The sequence below is a fragment of the Rhinatrema bivittatum genome, chromosome 2, assembly GCF_901001135.1.
Source record: "Rhinatrema bivittatum chromosome 2, aRhiBiv1.1, whole genome shotgun sequence".
NCBI classification, from domain to species: Eukaryota; Metazoa; Chordata; class Amphibia; order Gymnophiona; family Rhinatrematidae; genus Rhinatrema; species Rhinatrema bivittatum.
This window is the reverse complement of record NC_042616.1, coordinates 19177689-19197614: the sequence shown is the minus strand read 5'-3', so window position 1 is coordinate 19197614 and position 19926 is coordinate 19177689. Positions and strand designations below refer to the sequence as shown.

At 48.0% G+C, this 19926-nt stretch overlaps 1 protein-coding gene across 8 annotated transcripts in view; it reads left to right on the top strand.

Annotated features, from left to right (window-relative positions):
• LOC115083627 (zinc finger protein 585A-like) overlaps positions 1–19926 on the top strand; it is a 738796-nt gene that overhangs the window by 507461 nt on the left and 211409 nt on the right. For 2 of the 8 annotated variants that reach the window (XM_029587557.1, XM_029587556.1), the window contains exon 1: positions 16784–16907. The exons of the other annotated variants lie outside the window; for them this stretch is intronic. The gene's annotated coding sequence lies outside the window, so the exon portion shown is untranslated. Of the gene's footprint in view, positions 1–16783; positions 16908–19926 lie in introns of those variants that run through there. 8 annotated transcript variants of the gene reach the window in all.

Here is a 19926-nt window from a genome sequence, read left to right as displayed (position 1 = left end):
ACCCCTTTACCCATGCTTCTGTTTGCCAAGGCTTATATTGAAGAGCAAGGCTGCTCTGTGCTGGGCCTTCCTGTTGTAACTGGAAGGAACATATCACAAATTTACTTCACCACCTCTGAGGTAAAAGTGAATGACTTCAGGACTATGGTTCTTTGCACCGTGGGGAGCAGTAAAGACTATTTCCTTCAATACTACTGCCCAGTTTTCCTTTGGATACATTATACCAGTGTCTTCTTTTAACAGAACTGATTTGCCCCTAAGAAAAGGCGCAGGTCACCTACTCGATTTCCAGATGGACTGTGATACTTTCATCGTATTTTGAGGACTATTTTTCCTGGTTTAGGTGTTTTTGAACTTGAAAGTGCATTAAAGAATCTTTCTGCCACTGTGGAAGTCACTATGAATGAGACAATGAAAATTATGGGACTAATGCAACAAGAAATTAAATCTCTTAAAGAAGTAGTTTTAGATAATCAATTGGCTTCAGATATGTTACTAGCTGATAAGGGAGGTGTTTGCCAGTTTATCAATTCTTCTTGTTGTTCTTATATTAATAATGATGGTAGTATTAGGAATCACATGCAAGCTATAGATAATCTGTTGACCCACCTTTCTCCCTATACTGATACAGATAACCCCTCCTGGGATGTTTTTGGCTTGGGCAGCATGTTAGGACTTTGGGGTAAAAGAATATTGATGCTTTTTATAGTGTTCCTTCTTATATTATGTGTTCAATGCATTGTTATGTTATGTAAGAAAAGCATTCCTAAAATACTTGTCTCTACAACACTTGCAGTACCACGGAAAGCATCTCCGGATGAAGATCTTAGCAGATTATGCACTATAGTGAAAGTATAACTAATTTTTAAGGCAAGCAGCGTGCCCCTGGACAAAAAGGAGCGACTGCGATAATAAAAAAATATATTGGGGCCATCTGTCCAATACAGATGCATCATCTGAGGTCCAGGGGGCACTGCTTGCTTGTAAATTAAGGGCACTGCTGTTGTTGAAACTGTCTCTGAAGCTGTCTCACACTTAGATAAAAGAAAAGACACATGTATCGCTTTGTAGTCTTAGGGAAAACAATGAAGAGTTATAAAATCAAGGTTGATGAAGCTTCCCAGGGCGCTGAGAAAATGTTAAAAGTGAGCAAATGTTTAAACAAATGTTTCTCGTAACCTTGTGACCCTAAATCAAAGGAGTGTTGTTTTAATTATTGCAGAAAACGCTATTTAAGAATGACTAATTCAAGCACAAGGCAAGTCAGTCTTTTACTGGCTTCCTTGTGCGCACAAGTAATAAAGACTATTATTCATAAGATATACACTGTCTATGTTGTCCTCTGTGTCCTTGGTAAACTTTTTAATTGCAGCATTCTTTGCTAAAGTCCCTAAGATTGCTAAGTTGTTAGTATTTGCTCTGGCACCGTAATGCCTTACAATAAATCTCTATTCTAAGACAAATGAGGGTGAGTTCCTGGGCTGATTGGATCACAGATATAAGGTAAAATAAGTGTTACGTTCTGTGCACTGCTAGTTCCCTCAGGGAGGGGGGACGAGGGCAGAGTCCAGACTGCAGCCTACGCTTATAAATGTCCTGCACACTCCTGGAGAGCACTGGATCTTTGTGGGATGTGATGCATCATTTCTGTGGCTCCTTTAAAAGGTGTCTCAGGAATAAGGGCATTTATAATATCCAACCTCTGGGCTTAAATAAACTGCATAGATTTAAGCTTTCTTTGGGGGATTAGTATCCTGCATCTCTTTTAATGCACATGTGAACCACTTCAGAAATTATAAACTGTTTTTTATGCACGGTCACATAGGGAGCTGTGTGGTTCAGGCTTTGGGGTTTCCTTGATTAATTAAAGTTGTTATAAGTTAACAGTTTATAATTTTCCTCAGCAAAGTTTCACCAATAAAAGAAAAATTAATTATTTTGACCCTTGGTATCATTAAAGTTAAATTTATTAAACTGGCAATAAAGAATATGGTTTACTGGGAAAACAAATATAAACATGAATTATGACCCAAATAAATAGATTTTAACCTTGGTACCAGGTTTTAAAACATTCCAAACATTTCAGATAACTATAACTGTATTTCACATTCTGTCTATCTTATCAACTATTTACTGCACTATTAACTATTTAAATGTGGTTTTTTAAAAAGTCTTTAATACTTTCACACGCGTATTCGTTGGTGCACTCACCTTTGACTCCCACGATGACTTGTGTACGCTGGTTTTGACAAAGATTTCATTTCATTTCATTTAAAAAATTTATTAATCGCTTAACACAGGGGCCTAAGCGATATACAAAATAAACATACATAATAAACACAAAATTTAACAACACAAAACAAACGGACTTTATAAATAATAATATAAGATAATAAAACAATAAAATCACAACTAATTATAAGATAAACATTTTCACTTCAATACAGTGATCAAAAAACTCAGAAGCATAATGAGAACCAATGAAATACATTATAACCCAAACGCACGGGTAAGAAGAAATTCTTTATAAGAAAGTTTAAATTTCTTAACATCTTCCATAGTTCTTAATTCTATAGGGATTGAATTCCAATGAGAGGGTGCCGCAATAGAAAAAGAGGTCTCTCTGGTGCTAAATAGACGAGCTTGACGAATGGATGGAACTTCAAGATTATTTGATTGAGAAGATCTCAGACATCTTACTGGTTTATATATTCTCAGCAAGGCATTAAACCAATGTGAAGAGTTAGAATTACAAAGTTTAAAGACAATTAAGCCAATCTTGAAAGAAATCCGATCATGAACAGGTAACCAATTGAGATGACAGAGCACAGGTGAAATTCTCTCGAAGCGTTTTAAATTAGAGACCAACCGAGCAGCTGAGTTTAAAAGTAGCTGAATTGAATGAATTTGGAATTTTGGTAATCCAATGTAAAGTCCATTACAATAGTCAATATGCGGGAATATGAGTGCACGAACGACAGTCAAAAAATCCTTCTCGTAGAGCAAATGGCGCAATCCAACAAGTAAACGTAATTTAAAAAAACCAGATTTGATAAGTGTTCTAATTTGAGGTTTGAAGGATAAATTAGAGTCAAGAAGGAAACCTAAACTCTTGATCGGAGACAAAAGAGAATATGAAACATTATTGATGGACAAAGAATTCTGAATAGGACTGGATAGAGATCGGTGGATTAACAACATGGTCGTCTTGTTGATATTGAGAAGTAATTTATTATGTTTCAGCCAACGGTTAATTGTGTCTAAACATAATGAGAGAGAGTCTACTGTTTCCTGCCATGACTTCTTTACTTTGACATAAAATTGTATGTCATCGGCATATAACTTGAAGCCATCAGTAATGATGGCTAAAAGTTTAGCTATTGGGGCCAAGTAAATGTTAAACAACATAGCGGAAAGAGCAGAGCCTTGTGGGACCCCAATCTGAATGAAATGTTTTAAAGGCTACAGTTCTTTCTGGATTTATGCTTGACCACGTCGTCGCTGGAGCTTGACCACGTCGTCTCTGGAACAATTTCCCACTATTCTAACTTTAAGAAATCAATAACAGATCCTGTCTCCCTCAGCCGTTAATTTTTTTTTTTTACTTTCTTTAATGTTCCTAGCATCAAAATAAAAGGCTGATTCAGTTCCCTGTCTACAACTAGGAAAGGTGAATAAAAAATAAATGAATGTGTTGTCAGATCAGACCCCCTTTAAATTAGTGATATAACACACGAGATCCTTACACCCATTCAGTCACTCTCTCCTTAAACAGTTCTCAGATAACTGTATTTAAATGGAAATGAGGTTTTGAAAATAAGAAGTCTTGAAGCCCAAAATGAAAATCCTATTGCCCTTCTGCCAAAAGTGCTTTTAATTTCCCTTTGGAAGTCAGCAGCAGTCGCCCTTATTTATCTTCAGGTGCACAGCAGAATATATATAAGCAGCAATATTTGTCTGCTTCTAATTGGGCTTTAACTTCAGTGTAATTATGATTTCACACAATCAGCATCACCAGTTTCTTTCATAGAAACATAGAAACATAGAAATGACGGCAGAAGAAGACCAAATGGCCCATCCAGTCTGCCCAGCAAGCTTCACACATTTTTTTCTCTCATACTTATCTGTTTCTCTTAGCTCTTGGTTCTATTTCCCTTGCACCCCCACCATTAATGCAGAGAGCGGTGATGGAGCTGCATCCAAGTGAAATATCTAGCTTGATTAGTTAGAGGTAGTAGGGGCAGTAACCGCCGCAATAAGCAAGCTACACCCATGTCCATTTGTTTTTACCCAGATTATGTTATACAGCCCTTATTGGTTGTTTATCTTCTCCCCTGCCGTTGAAGCAGGGAGCTATGCTGGATATGCATCGAAAGTGAAGTATCAGGCACATTTGGTTTGGGGTAGTAACCGCCGTAACAAGCCAGCTACTCCCTGCTTTGTGAGTGCGAACCCTTTTTTCTTCTCCCCTGCCGTTGAAGCAGAGAACTATGCTGGATATGCATTGAAAGTGAAGTATAAGAATGGAGTGATCAAGCTAGTTGAAATGCATCAGGAATAGAGGAAGGTGGAGGTAGTAATTTGGTTATTTGGTTTGGGGTAGTAACCGCCGTAACAAGCCAGCTACTCCCGTCTTTGTGAGTGCAAATCCTTTTTTCCACATTTCCTCTTGCTGTTGAAGCTTAGAGCGATGTTGGAGTCACAGTAACCATGTGTATGTTTATTGAATAAGGGTATTGTCTCCAGGCAGTAGGGTATTGTCCCCAGGCAGTAGCCATCATTCTGGCGAGTCACCTACTCTTCATTGGCGGCCTCTTGACTTTATGGATCCACAGTGTTTATCCCACGCCCCTTTGAAGTCCTTCACAGTTCTGGTCTTCACCACTTCCTCCGGAAGGGCATTCCAGGCATCCACCACCCTCTCCGTGAAGAAATACTTCCTGACATTGGTTCTGAATCTTCCTCCCTGGAGCTTCAAATCGTGACCCCTGGTTCTGCTGATTTTTTTCTTATGGTAAAGGTTTGTCGTTGCCTTTGGATCATTAAAACCTTTCAAGTATCTGAAAGTCTGTATCATATCACCTCTGCTCCTCCTTTCCTCCAGGGTGTACATATTTAGATTCTTCAATCTCTCCTCGTACGTCATCCGATGAAGATCCTCCACCTTCCTGGTCGCCCTTCTCTGTACCGCTTCCATCTTGTCTTTGTCTTTTTGTAGATACGGTCTCCAGAACTGAACACAGTACTCCAGGTGAGGCCTCACCAAGGACCTGTACAAGGGAATAATCACTTCCCTTTTCTTACTCGATATTCCTCTCTCTATGCAGCCCAGCATTCTTCTGGCTTTTGCTATCGCCTTGTCGCATTGTTTCGTAGACTTCATATCATTAGACACTATCACCCCAAGGTCTCTCTCCTGCTCCGTGCACATCAGCCTTTCCCCCCCCCATCGAATACAGTTCATTCGGATTTCCACTCCCCATATGCATGACTTTGCACTTCTTGGCATTGAATCTCAGCTGCCATATCTTCGACCACTCTTCCAGTTTCCTTAGATCCCGTCTCATTCTCTCCACTTCTTCCGGGGTGTCCACTCTGTTGCAGATCTTAGTGTCATCTGCAAAAAGACAAACCTTACCTTCTATCCCGTCCGCAATGTCGCTCACAAAGATATTGAACAGGACCGGTCCCAACACCGATCCTTGCAGTACACCACTTAAAACCGCTCTCTCTTCAGAGAAGGTTCCATTTACCATCACACATTGTCTTCTGTCCGTCAACCAATTTGCAATCCAGGTCACCACCTCGGTACTCACTCCCAAGCTTCTCGTTTTATTCACCAGTCTCCTGTGCGGAACCGTATCAAAAGCTTTGCTGAAATCCAAGTATATGACATCGAGCTATGAAAGCTGAGAAACATCCGCGTTCAGCTGTGTTACTTTTAATCTCACTAAAGCACTTTCCCTACCTTTGGCAGGCAAATAATCAGTAATAATCCCTCTCAGTCACTCTTAGTGTTTCTTAAAATGTTTTTTTAGGTGTTTTACACAGTATAAAGGCCTAAATAACAGAGCTCAGCAGCGCACGCTCTCTCTCTGTCACCTTTCCCAGCTCAGCCCCCCTCACTGACCAAATGTCCTGCAGAGAAAGCTAAAGGAATATTGCTGAGGTCATAAATAGAAAAAGTGCCTACTTGGGATAGATTTGTCATTAACAGAAATCTTTAAAAAACCCACAAACAACCCTTGGTTCAAGAGACTGGTAAAAAGGAAACCCATCAACCAATCCCAATGCATTCCCAATTCTACCAATTTCCCAAACAAAATAGCAACTTGGCTGTAATTTGTCCCCTTCTTTTACACTTGGTTCCAGGGAGCAGGGGACCAGGGCTCTGTTGCTAAGGTAACGGCTTCCCTGGATACCCGTTGCTATGGTTCCTCAGCACTTCCCTCAGTGCAGCCATCACCGGCACTTACACAGCCCCTTCAGATTCATTATTTTATTTCTAACTAGCTGAACCCTGCCACGCGTTGCTGTGGCTGAGACTGGCTAAGTTGAAAAAAAACAGAACAGAGCAGTAAAGGTTACAGTTTGTGTGTTTGGTTTTTTTTTTTTTACCCCAAATGAACAGCACCAGCAAAGAATATTTTAAATATGCAAGCACACCTTCCTGGCCCCCCCCCCCATCCCGGCGAAATAGAGCAACCCAAGCTATAGCCCCCCTCTCGGAGAATGAGTGCCCCCCCCCCCCACTCAGTGGAAAACGCGTGGCGGAAAATGAGAACGGTCCCCCACCGTGCTCCTCCCCGGCTACCTGTGTAAACTGCCAGCCAGTGGCGAGGGGGTGTGCTAGGGTTTGTTCCGCCGGCTGCCATGTCGCAAAACTTCACCGGTGAAAGTGGTGCGTCAGGATTCCTGACCTAGTAAGGGCAAATGTCCGCTGAGGATATGGCGCCGACGGGCTCTTGCCCTTACTATTGTAACAGTCTCTAATCTCAGAAAGTTACACTATGTCACATGGTGTACACTATGTAACATGTATGTATGTATGTATGTAACTATGTAACATGGTTACACTATGTCACATGGTGTACCGACGTCATTGTTGTCTCCGTATAGCATAGTAAGGGCAAGGTCCGCCGGCGCCATTTTGGTTGCTGGCATCTGACGGCCCTACTGAATGCGATGTGTCCCGGACCATTCCTGTGGTGCCGGCGGAGAAGCACGGACTTGTATCAGGTGTAGTGTGTGATCGGAGTGCAGTGAGTGGGTGGGTGGAAGAGGGTAGTTTAATTTAAATTCGGAGGGTGTGTGAAATACGTGGCTTCCCAATGTAGCAGCCAGGAATCCGTGTTTTGGTGTGTTTTGGGAGGGTGGGTGAAGTAAGTGACATTGGCAGGTGTGTGGGTGGGGGTGTGTGGTGCGATGAGTGTGGATTTCTGTGTATTATGAGGGAGTGTGAATGAAAGACAATAGCCCTGTGTGGGGGTGGGGTATGGTGTGTGAGTGTGTGTGAAAGGTGTAAGAGGTTGCGCTTGCTCCGACGGCCACCAGATGTCGCTGGTTTGTGTAAGCAATTTTTAAACTTGTATTACCTGTCACAGGTGTGACCTATATGTAATGTAAGTGTATAAGATCCTTCCCGTATGGGAAGTGAATGTTGTGTGCAAATTTGAATGCATTCGGTTAAGCGGTTGGCGAAATTAGCAACGACGTACAAACTATTTAACATTTTTATTTATATAGAAGATAGATGATCTAGAAAGGGATACGACAAGCAAGGTGAACAAATTTGCAGATGACACAAAATTATTCAGAGTAGTTAAATCTCATGCAGATTGTGATAAAATGCAGGAGGACCATGCGAGACGGGAAGATTGATTGTTTGTATGGTAGTAGAAATTTAATGTGGATAAGTGCAAGGTGATGCATAGAGGGAAAAATAACCCATGCTATAGTTACACAATGTTAGGTTCCATATTAGGAGTTACCACGCAGGAAAAAAAACCTGGGCATTATAGTGAATAATACATTGAAATTGTCAACTCAGTATACTGTGGCAGTCAAAAGCATACAATGCAAAAAGCAAACAATCTTAAGAATTATTAAGAAGGGAATGGTGAATATAATGGAAAATGTCATAATGCTCCATGGTGAGACCACACCTTGAATCTGTGTGCAATAGAGATGTGAATCGTGTGATCGATCGTCTTAACAATCGATTTCGGCTGGGAGGGGGAGGGAATCGGATCGTCGCAGTTTGGGTTTTTTAAATATCGTGAAAATCGTGTAAATCGAAAACCGGCACACTAAAACATCCCTAAAACCCACCCCGACCCTTTAAAATAAATCCCCCACCTTCCCGAACCCCCCCCAAAATGCCTTAAATTACCTGGGTCCAGTGGGGGGGAGGGCGGGAAAACCGGCACACTAAAACAACCCTAAAACCCACCCGACCCTTTAAAACAAATCCTCCACCCTCCCGAACCCCCCCAAAATGCCTTAAATTACCTGGGGTCCAGAGGAAGGGTCCCGGTATGATCTTTTACTTTCGGACCTCCGGTGCTTGTAGAAATGGCGCCGGCGCTACCTTTGCCTTGTAATATGACAGGTCAAAGGTAGCGCCGGCGCCATTTTGTTTTTGTCCCCCGAGATCAGGAGCATAGGAGATCGCTCCCGGACCCCCGCTGGACCCCCAGGGACTTTTAGCCAGCTTGGGGGGGCCTCCTGACCCCCACAAGACTTGCCAAAAGTCCAGCGGGGTCTGGAACGACCTCCTGCAGTCGAATCGTCTTGTCTACTTTCAGATAATAGAAGGACTAGAAATTAGCAACTAGCACATTTAAAACAAATCAGAAAATAATTTGTCACTCAATGAACAATTAAGCTCTTAAATGTATTGCCAGAGGATGTGGTTAAAGCAGTTAGCTTAGCTGGGTTTAAAAAAAAGATTTGGATAAGTTCCTGGATAAGTTCATAAACCACTCTTAATCATGTTAATTTAGGAAATAGCCACTGCTTATTACTGGCATTAGTAACATGGGATCTTTTTAATGTTTGGGTATTGTAATCTTGATTGGCCACTGTTGGAAACAGGATGTTGGGCTTGATGGACCCTCTGTCTGACCCAGTTTGGCAACTTATGTTCTTATTTAGGGGAAAATGCTTGTCAAGGTTTTTATTTACTGCAAGGAAAGGTTTGGGGCTGTAGGACCAGTGCAAGGGTATGAGATGCCCTGCGTAAGACTTCAGCCATGCATTCACTCCCCCTCCAGCCCCAGAAAATTTAACTTCCTCTATCTCCCAACCCCTCACCCTTTCCCAGCTCCTGGAGTGTTCTTGCCAATTCCCACAATCTCAAATGTGGTTCGGGGAGCACAGGTGGCAGTATCAGAGCTGCCATGAAGTTGGGTTACGGCGCTACTGAAAGCCACTACAATGGGAGACAACCATTTGGGCAAGGGTGGTAGAAGAAGCAACAGGGAGCTCGCTCCCACGGATACAGGAAGGCTTGGGCCTTAGCTTATGCCAGCCTGATCCAGTCCCGCTGCTGTCACCCTAATCAGACAATTTCTAATTCCTTTATGTATATTTTCTTTGGCATAAATATTCCTCCGACACAGCTAGAGGAGGAGAGGGAGGTTCCTCCTAGCTCACCTGCAAACATTATATGGCCCCACAGTACTGCACACATTCGGGTCGATACAGTAACGTGCGGTTGAAGATTTCCCGTCTGTAACGTGCTGGGAGCGCACAATACAGACGAGTAAGGCGATCCAGCGATACAGTCTCCAGTTTCACGCGTCCTTAGCGCTTCCTAAAACAGACGCATAACCCTTTCCGCACCCAGCATGTAAATGAACGAAAAAGCTGTATAACGAAGGAATTAGCTATTCCCCTCCGATACTGCAACGGGCGCTGATACTATCTCCTCAGTAACCCGCTGTTTTGCCGCGGCCTTAACGTGTTAGTTTACCGCCTCCCCCTAGTAGGCGTTAGTGTAGTGTAAAAAACATTGCTTACCTGCCCTGGTCCCATTCGGTCTCCGGTGCAGCTCGTCCGGTCTCCGGTGTAGCCCCAGTCCGGTCTCCTGCAGCCCCGTCCGGTCCCCTCCTCCCGAAGCAAAAAAAAACCAAAAATGAGTAGTCCCTTCTCCCTTCCTCCTGATTTCGCCAAAATCGCACGGCCTCCCGAAATCGCACGGCCTTCTCCCTTCTCCCTTCCTCCCGATTTTGCCAAAATCGCACGGCCTCCCTTCTCGACTTCCTCCCGATTTCGCCAAAATCGCACGGCCATTCATCCAGGCAGAGGGAGCATTAAGCCGACCGCTGGCTCCCTCTGCCTGGATGACCGCACAGCCCCCGCCGGAATTTTATTTATTTATTTATTTATTTAATAGTTTTTTATATACCGGGGCACGTTAAAAACATCACCCCGGTTTACAATGCAACGCAACGTAGCAACAGGCTTTACAATGATTTAGGATAGATAAACATAGAGAATATTTAGCTTTACAATAAGTTAGAATATATAAACATTATGACAACTAATTCAACTTGATACAGGTGGTTAAGAGGTAAACTCTTAAGGAGAGTAAAAGAGAATATGTTCATTAACTATTCACAAAGGCAACAATTTACAAGACAATAGGGTATATGGGCGGTTATGGAAAGGTAGAAGGACGTTGGGAAGGTTGGGACGAGAGGGGAGGAGGTGGAAGGAAGGGAAAGGGAGGAGGGTGGAAGGGAGGGGAGTAGGGAGGTAGGGGGGTGCGGGGATGAGGGGAGGTCGCTAAGCTTAGTAGAGGCGTGTCAGTCAGGAGGGGTAAGAGGGTCGGGTATGTATCTTTGGGCGAGGTTGGTTAGTCGGGGTATGCTAATTTGAAGAGCCAGGTTTTCAGATTCTGTTTGAATTTTTTATGGCAAGGTTCCTGGCGTAGGAGGGGTGGCAATTTGTTCCAGTGGGAAGTGCCTGCTATAATGAATGATCTTTCTCTGATCGTGGCATGTTTGATGAATTTAGGGGAGGGTGTCAAGAGTTTGGCTTGGTGCTGTTTTCTAGTTGGTCTGGTTGTGTTGTGGAGTTGGAGATGTTCAGGGAACCAGTGCATGTTTTGGTTGTGAATGGCTTTGTGTATGAGGGTGAGGGATTTATAGATTATCCTGGAGTTTACTGGGAGCCAGTGTAGGGATTGAAGAACTGGGGTGATGTGGTCATGACGGTGAGTATTTGTGAGAATGCGGGCGGCCGCATTCTGTAGGAGCTGTAATGGTTGAAGGGTGTTTTTTGGGAGGCCTAGTAGGATAGTGTTGCAGTAGTCCAGTTTGGATAGGATCATGGCCTGCAGCACTGTTCGGAAGTCAGAAGTGTGTAAAAGTGGTTTGATTCTCTTCAATGTGTGGAGTTTGAAGAATCCGCTCTTTATAGTGTTAGATATGAATTTTTTGAGGTTAAAGTGGTTGTCTATCCATATGCCTAGGCTGCGGACAAATTGGGTGGGAGGGCAGCCTGGTGGCGAGGGGGAGGAAAGGCTGAGTGTGGGGATGTTGGGGGGAGAGAGGGTGAGTAGTTCGGTTTTGTTGGTGTTGAGTGCCAGAAAGTTGTCAGTGAGTAATTTGTTTATTTCAGACAAAGCAGATTTCCAAGTTTTCATTGCGTTAGTGATTGAGTCTGTTATAGGTATGAGTATCTGGACGTCGTCAGCATATATGAAGTGCTGGATGCCCAGATTGGAGAGCAGTATGCAGAAGGGTATGAGGTATATGTTGAAAAGGGTTGAGGAGAGGGATGAGCCTTGTGGTACCCCTTGTGACAGCTTGACCGGTTTGGATTCATTGCGGCCAATTTTTACTCTATAGCTCCTGTCGTGTAGGTAAGACTGCAACCAAAGAAGGGCGTTGTCCGTGATGCCAATTTCCTTGAGACGTTTAATGAGTATGTTATGGTTAACTGTGTCGAATGCCGCCGATATATCTAGAAGTGCGAGTATGTGGGGCTGTCCTTTGTCAAGGGCTTTGAGTATGGTTTCCGAGAGTGAAATAAGTAGGGTTTCTGTGCTATGGTGTTTACGGAAACCAAACTGAGAGGATGAGAGAATATTGTGGTCTTCTATGTATTCTGTGAGTTGTCTATTAATTATTTTTTCGAGTATTTTGGAGAGGAACGGGAGGTTTGACACTGGGCGATAGTTGGCTGGATCAGTGGTGTCTAAGTCTGGTTTTTTGAGGATGGGTTTTATAATGGCTTGCTTAAGTTCGGTTGGGACCTGGCCCAGTGAGATAGATTTATTCAGGACATTTGCGATGTGTTTGGCAATTGATGTAGGGTTTGAGATTAGTGTTGTGGTGGGCAGATTGTCTGAGGGATGATAGGCGGGTCTGAGTTTTTTGATAGTGTTTTCAATTTCTAGTGCAGATGTGTTTTCGAAATTTGAGAGGGTGGTGTTTGAGGTTTGTATGGGTGTGATGGGATTATCGAGGTCATTGGGAGTATTGCTGGGAGTTGTTAAGTTGGGGAGATTGGGGTGAGGTGAGAAACGAGACATAATGGTCTGTACCTTAGTGTTGAAGTATGATGCTAATTTTCCGCATTTTGTTTCATCGTCGTAGTCAGGGTTGTGTCTGTCCGGTGCTGTGATGAGGCTGGTTACGTATTGGAAGAGGGCTTGTGGGTTGAACTGGAACTGGTGGATTCTTGCGGCATAGAAGTCTTTCTTTGCTTTTTCGGTGGCTTTTCGGTAGGTGTGTAGTAGGGCGCGAAACTGTGCTAGGATGGTGGGTGTTTGATTCCTCCGCCAGGTTTTTTCTATTTTACGAAGGTCGAGTTTCATGGTTTTGAGTTCATTTGTGTACCATGGTTTCTTGTTATTTTTGTTTGCTTTGATTTCTTTGGTGTGGGATGGGCAGAGTCTATCTGCTATGTTTGTGGTGATTTGAAACCATGAGGCTGTGGCTGTGTTTGCGTCAGTGAGGTCCATGTTGGGGAGTTCTTTTGAAAGGGCCTCAAGGATGTCTTCAGTCTTGCCTTGTTTGCGAAATGTTATTGTTTTTTTGGGTTGCGAGGGGGGGGGGGTGTCTTTGATTGTGCATCGTGTGTCTATTCGGAAGTGGTCTGACCAGGGGATGGGTGTGCATCTGGGTTGGTCGGTTTGGATTGAGGAGTTGGTAAAGATGAGGTCGAGTGTATGCCCCGCCTTGTGTGTGGGTTCTGAGACATTTTGTTTGAAACCGAGTGCTGTCATAGCTGTCAAGATAGCTTCACAAGAGGGGGAAAGGGGGTCGCGGTCTACATGAATATTCAGGTCTCCCAGAATTATGGCAGGTTTGGTATTGTTTATGTGTCTAGAGATGTATTCTATGAGTGGGGAGGGATTTTTTTCGAGAAGGCCAGGGGGGGCATAGATTAAGCAGAGTTGGAGGGAATTAGATTTGAATATATTGATTTCCAGTTTGGGGGGTGGTGGAATGTTTTGGAGTGTGAGGTTGAAGTTCCACCTCCTGGAATGAATGCCCGTGCGATTTTGGCGCTCATGCCATGAGCGCCAAAATCGCACGGCCATTCATCCAGGCAGAGGAAGCCGACGACCGCCGGCTCCCTCTGCCTGGATGACCGAACAGCCCCCGCCGGAATGAATGCCCGTGCGATTTTGGCGCTCATGCCATGAGCGCCAAAATCGCACGGCCATTCGCCGGAAACGCACGGCCCCCGCCGGAATGAATGCCCGTGTGTCGTGACGTCACGGCAGTCACGTACTACTCGTTTGATATGGGTTTGACTAAGCAAACATAAATCACGCTTGTTTCTGACTGGTCACGGCAGTCACCGGCTCCCTCTGCCTGGATGGACGCCCGTGCGAAATCGGGAGGAAGGGAGAAGGGCCTTGCTACTTTTTCGTTTTTTTTTTTTTGCTTCGGGAGGAGGGGACCGGACGGGGCTGCAGGAGACCGGACAGGGGCTGGACCGGAGACCGGACAGGACCAGGGCAGGTAATCAATGTTTTTTACTACACTAACACCTACTAGGGCAGTGATGGCCAACCTTTTGAGCTCAGTGTGTCAAAATTCATAAAAAAGCCGAGCATAACTCAGGTGGTGTGTCACTTCTAGAAAAATCCATAATTGTGATATTTGTAGCTCTAATTAATAACAAGTTATAATTTTCATATATGTACTGTATTTATTAATAAAGCAAAAACAAATAATTCTTTACCTTGCCTGCTTAGTGACTTTTTTGTTGCTGAATTTCGTCAGCTAAATCTTCAATTAAAACACTCTCTCCCCCTCCACCCCCCCTCCCACACAAACTCTTACTCCCCTGGATTTTCTCATACACACTCATGCTCTCACACTCACTGGCTCCCTCACATACACACAAACCCAGGCAGGCTCCCATTCATTTTCACACCACTCCCGCTCCATCCTCCAGGCAGGCACCAATTCATTGTCACACACACAGACCCCCAGGCAGGCACCAATTCATTCTCACACACACAGACCCCCAGGCAGGCACCTATGCATTCACACACATACACCCCCAGGCAGAGTCCCATTCATTCACATGCACACACTAAAGGCAGACCCCCCTCTCTTTTGCCAGCAACCTCGGAACCTCTCTCATTCCTCTGCTGCCACTGTCACTGCTGCCACATGACTATTGGGGATGTTACTATTCTTGCACATTCCCAAAGATTACATGTGCCAATCACTAAAAATATATATTTTTTTTTAACCTTTGCTGTCTGATCTTAGTTTTCTAATTGATTGGTCACAGGCTTTTTTTTCCCACCTTCCCTTTCTTATTTTTTCCACCTTCCCTTTCTTATTTTTTTTTTGCCAATTCCTTTTATATTGTCTTTTTTTCTGTTTCTTTTCTCTCCATCTTCTTCCCTCAAACACACAGTCAGGTTCTCATTCTCACATGCATTTCTCTCTCTCTCTCTCACACACACACAGGCTCTCACTGGCACATGCTGTCTAACTCTCACACACACAGGCTCTCTCTCACTCCCACATGCTGTCTTGCTCAAGCACAGGCTCTCACTGTCACATGCTCTCTCTCACACACACACAGGCTCTCACTGGCACATGCTGTCTAACTCTCACACACACAGGCTCTCTCTCACTCCCACATGCTGTCTTGCTCAAGCACAGGCTCTCACTGTCACATGCTCTCTCTCACACACACACAGGCTCTCACTGGCACATGCTGTCTAACTCTCACACACACAGGCTCTCTCTCACTCCCACATGCTGTCTTGCTCAAGCACAGGCTCTCACTGTCACATGCTCTCTCTCTCACACACACAGGCTCTCACTGGCACATGCTGTCTAACTCTCACACACACAGGCTCTCTCTCACTCCCACATGCTGTCTTGCTCAAGCACATACAGTCTCTGCAAACATTCAGGTCCTCACTCTCACACACAATCTCTCAACTCATGTCATACACGCGCGCACACACACAGACCCTCAGCCTCTCTCTCACCTCTGGGCCTCCTCTTCGCGGGTCGCGCAGGATGGGCTCTGCAGCGGCCCTGCTACCGGGCTTCTTCCTCTTCTCGGGCCGCTGCGATTTGAGATTTGCGGCGGCCCATAAGCGCAAGCGATGCTCCTCTTCTGCACGCGCCGATGCTTCTCCTCCTTCCTGCCCACGCGGCTCCGGCAACGTTTACTTCCGGGGCCGCACAGGCAGGAAGGAGGAGGAGCATCAGCGCGTTCAACACGATCTTTGTCTTTGGGCTGTGGTGAAGTGAGCCTCACCACGGCCCTGCCTGTCGCTGCGCCTCCCTGCGCCCGGGGGCATGGGGGGGGGGCTGGAGGGATACTAAAAAACTAATTTTAAAGGGTTGGCGCAGCCGGAAAAAAAAAAAAAAGGCTCGGCACAGCCAATAAAAAAAAAAAATCGATAGTCCCGAAACGCTAGGCGTGTCAGCAAAAACGGCTCGGCGTGTCACCTCTGACACGCGTGTCATAGGTTAGCCATCACTGTACTAGGGGGAGGCGGTAAACATATTTTTGGTTTTCTGTTTTTTACACTTTTTTACACTTCCTGGTGCCTGTCATTTCAAATGTCATTTGAAATGACAGGTACCAGCGCACCCAGGTTACTGTATAGGCACTCAGCGCCTATACAGTAAAATGGGTTGCGCGGGCATAACCCTTCCCTATCGCTTCACAGCCTCGGCATGCATTTGCATGCAATTAGAAGAGAGTATCAGGCGCTAGGTCTAGAGAACTGTGCGTGCGGGGAGGAAGGGTGCGCCTGACACTGCCGCACTGTTTCTACCGCGGCCTTACTGGATCGACCCGATTGTTGGCAGATCGGGCTATTTCACTCAGCAGGGCTATTTCTTTTCCATTCTGGAGGAAAATAAATCCCACATTTGTGCGGTTGCGTTAGATCTGGGCTGGCCACCTGACCCTCAAGGTTGTCGCTTTTTGCTTTGCTGCACAGTCCCTCCAGCAGTCGCAGAATGATGACTCATCTGCAGCAGCAGCTCCACCAGCAGTCGCAGAATGATGATTCTTAAGCGACTGCAGTAGAGCTCAGCCCCGGAGAAGGGTTGCCAACCTCGCTTATTTCCCGCGTGATTGGGCTTTTTTTTCCAGTCATTCGCGGGCTTTTTTTCGATTCGCGGGTTGCTTGTAATTGGGCGTTTCTTCCTGCCAATCACGTTTTTGTTTGGGCTTGGTGGGCGGGACCTGTGCTCTGATGTTGCAGTGATTGGCTGCTGCTGCCGGTGAGGCCTGTCCATAGCAGGCGCACCCTAACCTATCGCAGCATTAAGCTAACCAGAGCCAGCAATCCCAGGAGCGCGTGGGCAGACCCGGCCTGGCATTGCAGGAAGCAACAAGCGTCGTGGGTGACCAAGAAGCTTCTGTGCAGCTGCAGCCCTGAATGCTGAAAGGTGTGGAGCACTCAGCTGCCTACAACCAGGGATCAGGAGGCGAGGAATGAGTTTGTTGGGAGGGGAGGCCAGAGATGTGCTCCGAGGGGGGAATCGGGGTGTGGGGGTCCAGAGATGTGCTCGGAGGGGAAAGGGAGGGGGGATCGGGGTGTGTGTGAGAGGGTCAGAGATGTGTGTGGAGGGGAGGGGGGATCGGGGTGTGTGTGAGAGGGTCAGAGATGTGTGTGGAGGGGAGGGGGGATCGGGGTGTGTGTGAGAGGGTCAGAGATGTGTGTGGAGGGGAGGGGAGGATCGGGGTGTGTGTGAGAGGGTCAGAGATGTGTGTGGAGGGGAGGGGAGGATCGGGGTGTGTGTGAGAGGGTCAGAGATGTGTGTGGAGGGGAGGGGAGGATCGGGGTGTGTGTGAGAGGGTCAGAGATGTGTGTGGGGGAGGGGAGGGGGGATCGGGGTGTGTGTGAGAGGGTCAGAGATGTGTGTGGAGGGGAGGGGGGGGATCGGGGTGTGTGTGAGAGGGTCAGAGATGTGTGTGGAGGGGAGGGGGGATCGGGGTGTGTGTGAGAGGGTCAGAGATGTGTGTGGAGGGGAGGGGGGATCGGGGTGTGTGTGAGAGGGTCAGAGATGTGTGTGGAGGGGAGGGGGGGATCGGGGTGTGTGTGAGAGGGTCAGAGATGTGTGTGGAGTGGAGGGGGGATCGGGGTGTGTGTGAGAGGGTCAGAGATGTGTGTGGAGGGGAGGGGGGATCGGGGTGTGTGTGAGAGGGTCAGAGATGTGTGTGGAGGGGAGGGGGGATCGGGATGTGTGTGGAGGGGAGGGGGGATCGGGGTGTGTGTGAGAGGGTCAGAGATGTGTGTGGAGGGGAGGGGGGATCGGGGTGTGTGTGAGAGGGTCAGAGATGTGTGTGGAGGGGAGGGGGGAGCGGGGTGTGTGTGAGAGGGTCAGAGATGTGTGTGGAGGGGAGGGGGGATCGGGGTGTGTGTGAGAGGGGTCAGAGATGTGTGTGGAGGGGAGGGGGGATCGGGGTGTGTTGAGAGGGTCAGAGATGTGTGTGGAGTGGGAGGGGGATCGGGGTGTGTGTGAGAGGGTCAGAGATGTGTGTGGAGGGGAGGGGGGGATCGGGATGTGAGGGGAGGGGGGATCGGGGTGTGTGTGTGAGAGGGTCAGAGATGTGTGTGGAGGGGAGGGGGGATCGGGGTGTGTGTGAGAGGGTCAGAGATGTGTGTGGAGGGGAGGGGGGATCGGGGTGTGTGTGAGAGGGTCAGAGATGTGTGTGGAGGGGAGGGGGGATCGGGGTGTGTGTGAGAGGGTCAGAGATGTGTGGGAGGGGAGGGGGGATCGGGGTGTGTGTGAGAGGGTCAGAGATGTGTGTGGAGGGGAGGGGGGATCGGGGTGTGTGAGAGGGTCAGAGATGTGTGTGGAGTGGAGGGGGGATCGGGGGGTGTGTGAGAGGGTCAGAGATGTGTGTGGAGGGGAGGGGGGATCGGGATGTGTGTGGAGGGGAGGGGGGATCGAGATGTGTGTGGAGGGGAGGGGGGATCGGGGTGTGTGTGAGAGGGTCAGAGATGTGAGGGGAGGGGGGATCGGGGTGTGTGTGAGAGGGTCAGAGATGTGTGGTGGAGGGAGGGGGTCGGGGTGTGTGTGAGAGGGTCAGAGATGTGTGTGGGTTAGGGATGGGCGTTGGGATCAGGGGGTGTGTGTGAGAGGGTCAGAGATGTGTGTGGAGTGGAGGGGGGATCGGGTGGGTGTGAGAGGGTCAGAGATGTGTGGGAGGGGAGGGGGGATCGGGGTGTGTGGAGGGGAGGGGGGATCGGGGGTGTGTGAGAGGGTCAGAGATGTGTGTGGAGGGGAGGGGGGATCGGGGTGTGTGTGAGAGGGTCAGAGATGTGTGTGGAGGGGAGGGGGGATCGGGGTGGTGTGTGAGAGGGTCAGAGATGTGTGTGGAGGGGAGGGGGGATCGGGGTGTGTGTGAGAGGGTCAGAGATGTGTGTGGAGGGGAGGGGGGATCGGGGTGTGTGTGAGAGGGTCAGAGATGTGTGTGGAGGGGAGGGGGGATCGGGATGTGTGTGGAGGGGAGGGGGGATCGGGGTGTGTGTGAGAGGGTCAGAGATGTGTGTGGAGGGGAGGGGGGATCGGGGTGTGTGAGAGAGGGTCAGAGATGTGTGTGGAGGGGAGGGGGGATCGGGGTGTGTGTGAGAGGGTCAGAGATGTGTGTGGAGGGGAGGGGGATCGGGGTGTGTGAGAGAGGGTCAGAGATGTGTGTGGAGGGGGAGGGGGGATCGGGGTGTGTGTGAGAGGGTCAGAGATGTGTGTGGAGGGGAGGGGGGATCGGGGTGTGTGTGAGAGGGTCAGAGATGTGTGTGGAGGGGAGGGGGGATCGGGGTGTGTGTGGGGGGGCCAGAGATGTGCTCGGAGGGGGGATCGGGATGTGTGTGGAGGGGAGGGGGGATCGGGGTGTGTGTGGGGGGGCCAGAGATGTGCTCGGAGGGGGGATCGGGATGTGTGTGGAGGGGAGGGGGGATCGGGGTGTGTGGGGGGGGCCAGAGATGTGCTCGGAGGGGGGATCGGGATGTGTGTGGAGGGGAGGGGGGATCGGGGTGTGTGTGGGGGGGCCAGAGATGTGCTCGGAGGGGGGATCGGGGGTGTGTGAAAGGGTCAGAGATGTGTGTGGAGGGGAGGGGGGATCGGGGTGTGTGGGGGGGGCCAGAGATGTGCTGGGAGGGGGGACGGGGTGTGGGGAGGGTGAGGGGGGGGAGGGTGGGTGGGGGGTGTGTGGGGGGCCAGAGATGTGCTCGGAGGGGGGATCGGGGTGTGTGTGAGAGGGTCAGAGATGTGTGTGGAGGGGAGGGGGGATCGGGGGGTGTGTGGGGGGGGCCAGAGATGTGCTCGGAGGGGGGATCGGGGTGTGTGTGAGAGGGTCAGAGATGTGTGTGGAGGGGAGGGGGGATCGGGGTGTGTGTGAGAGGGTCAGAGATGTGTGTGGAGGGGAGGGGGGATCGGGGGTGTGTGAGAGGGTCAGAGATGT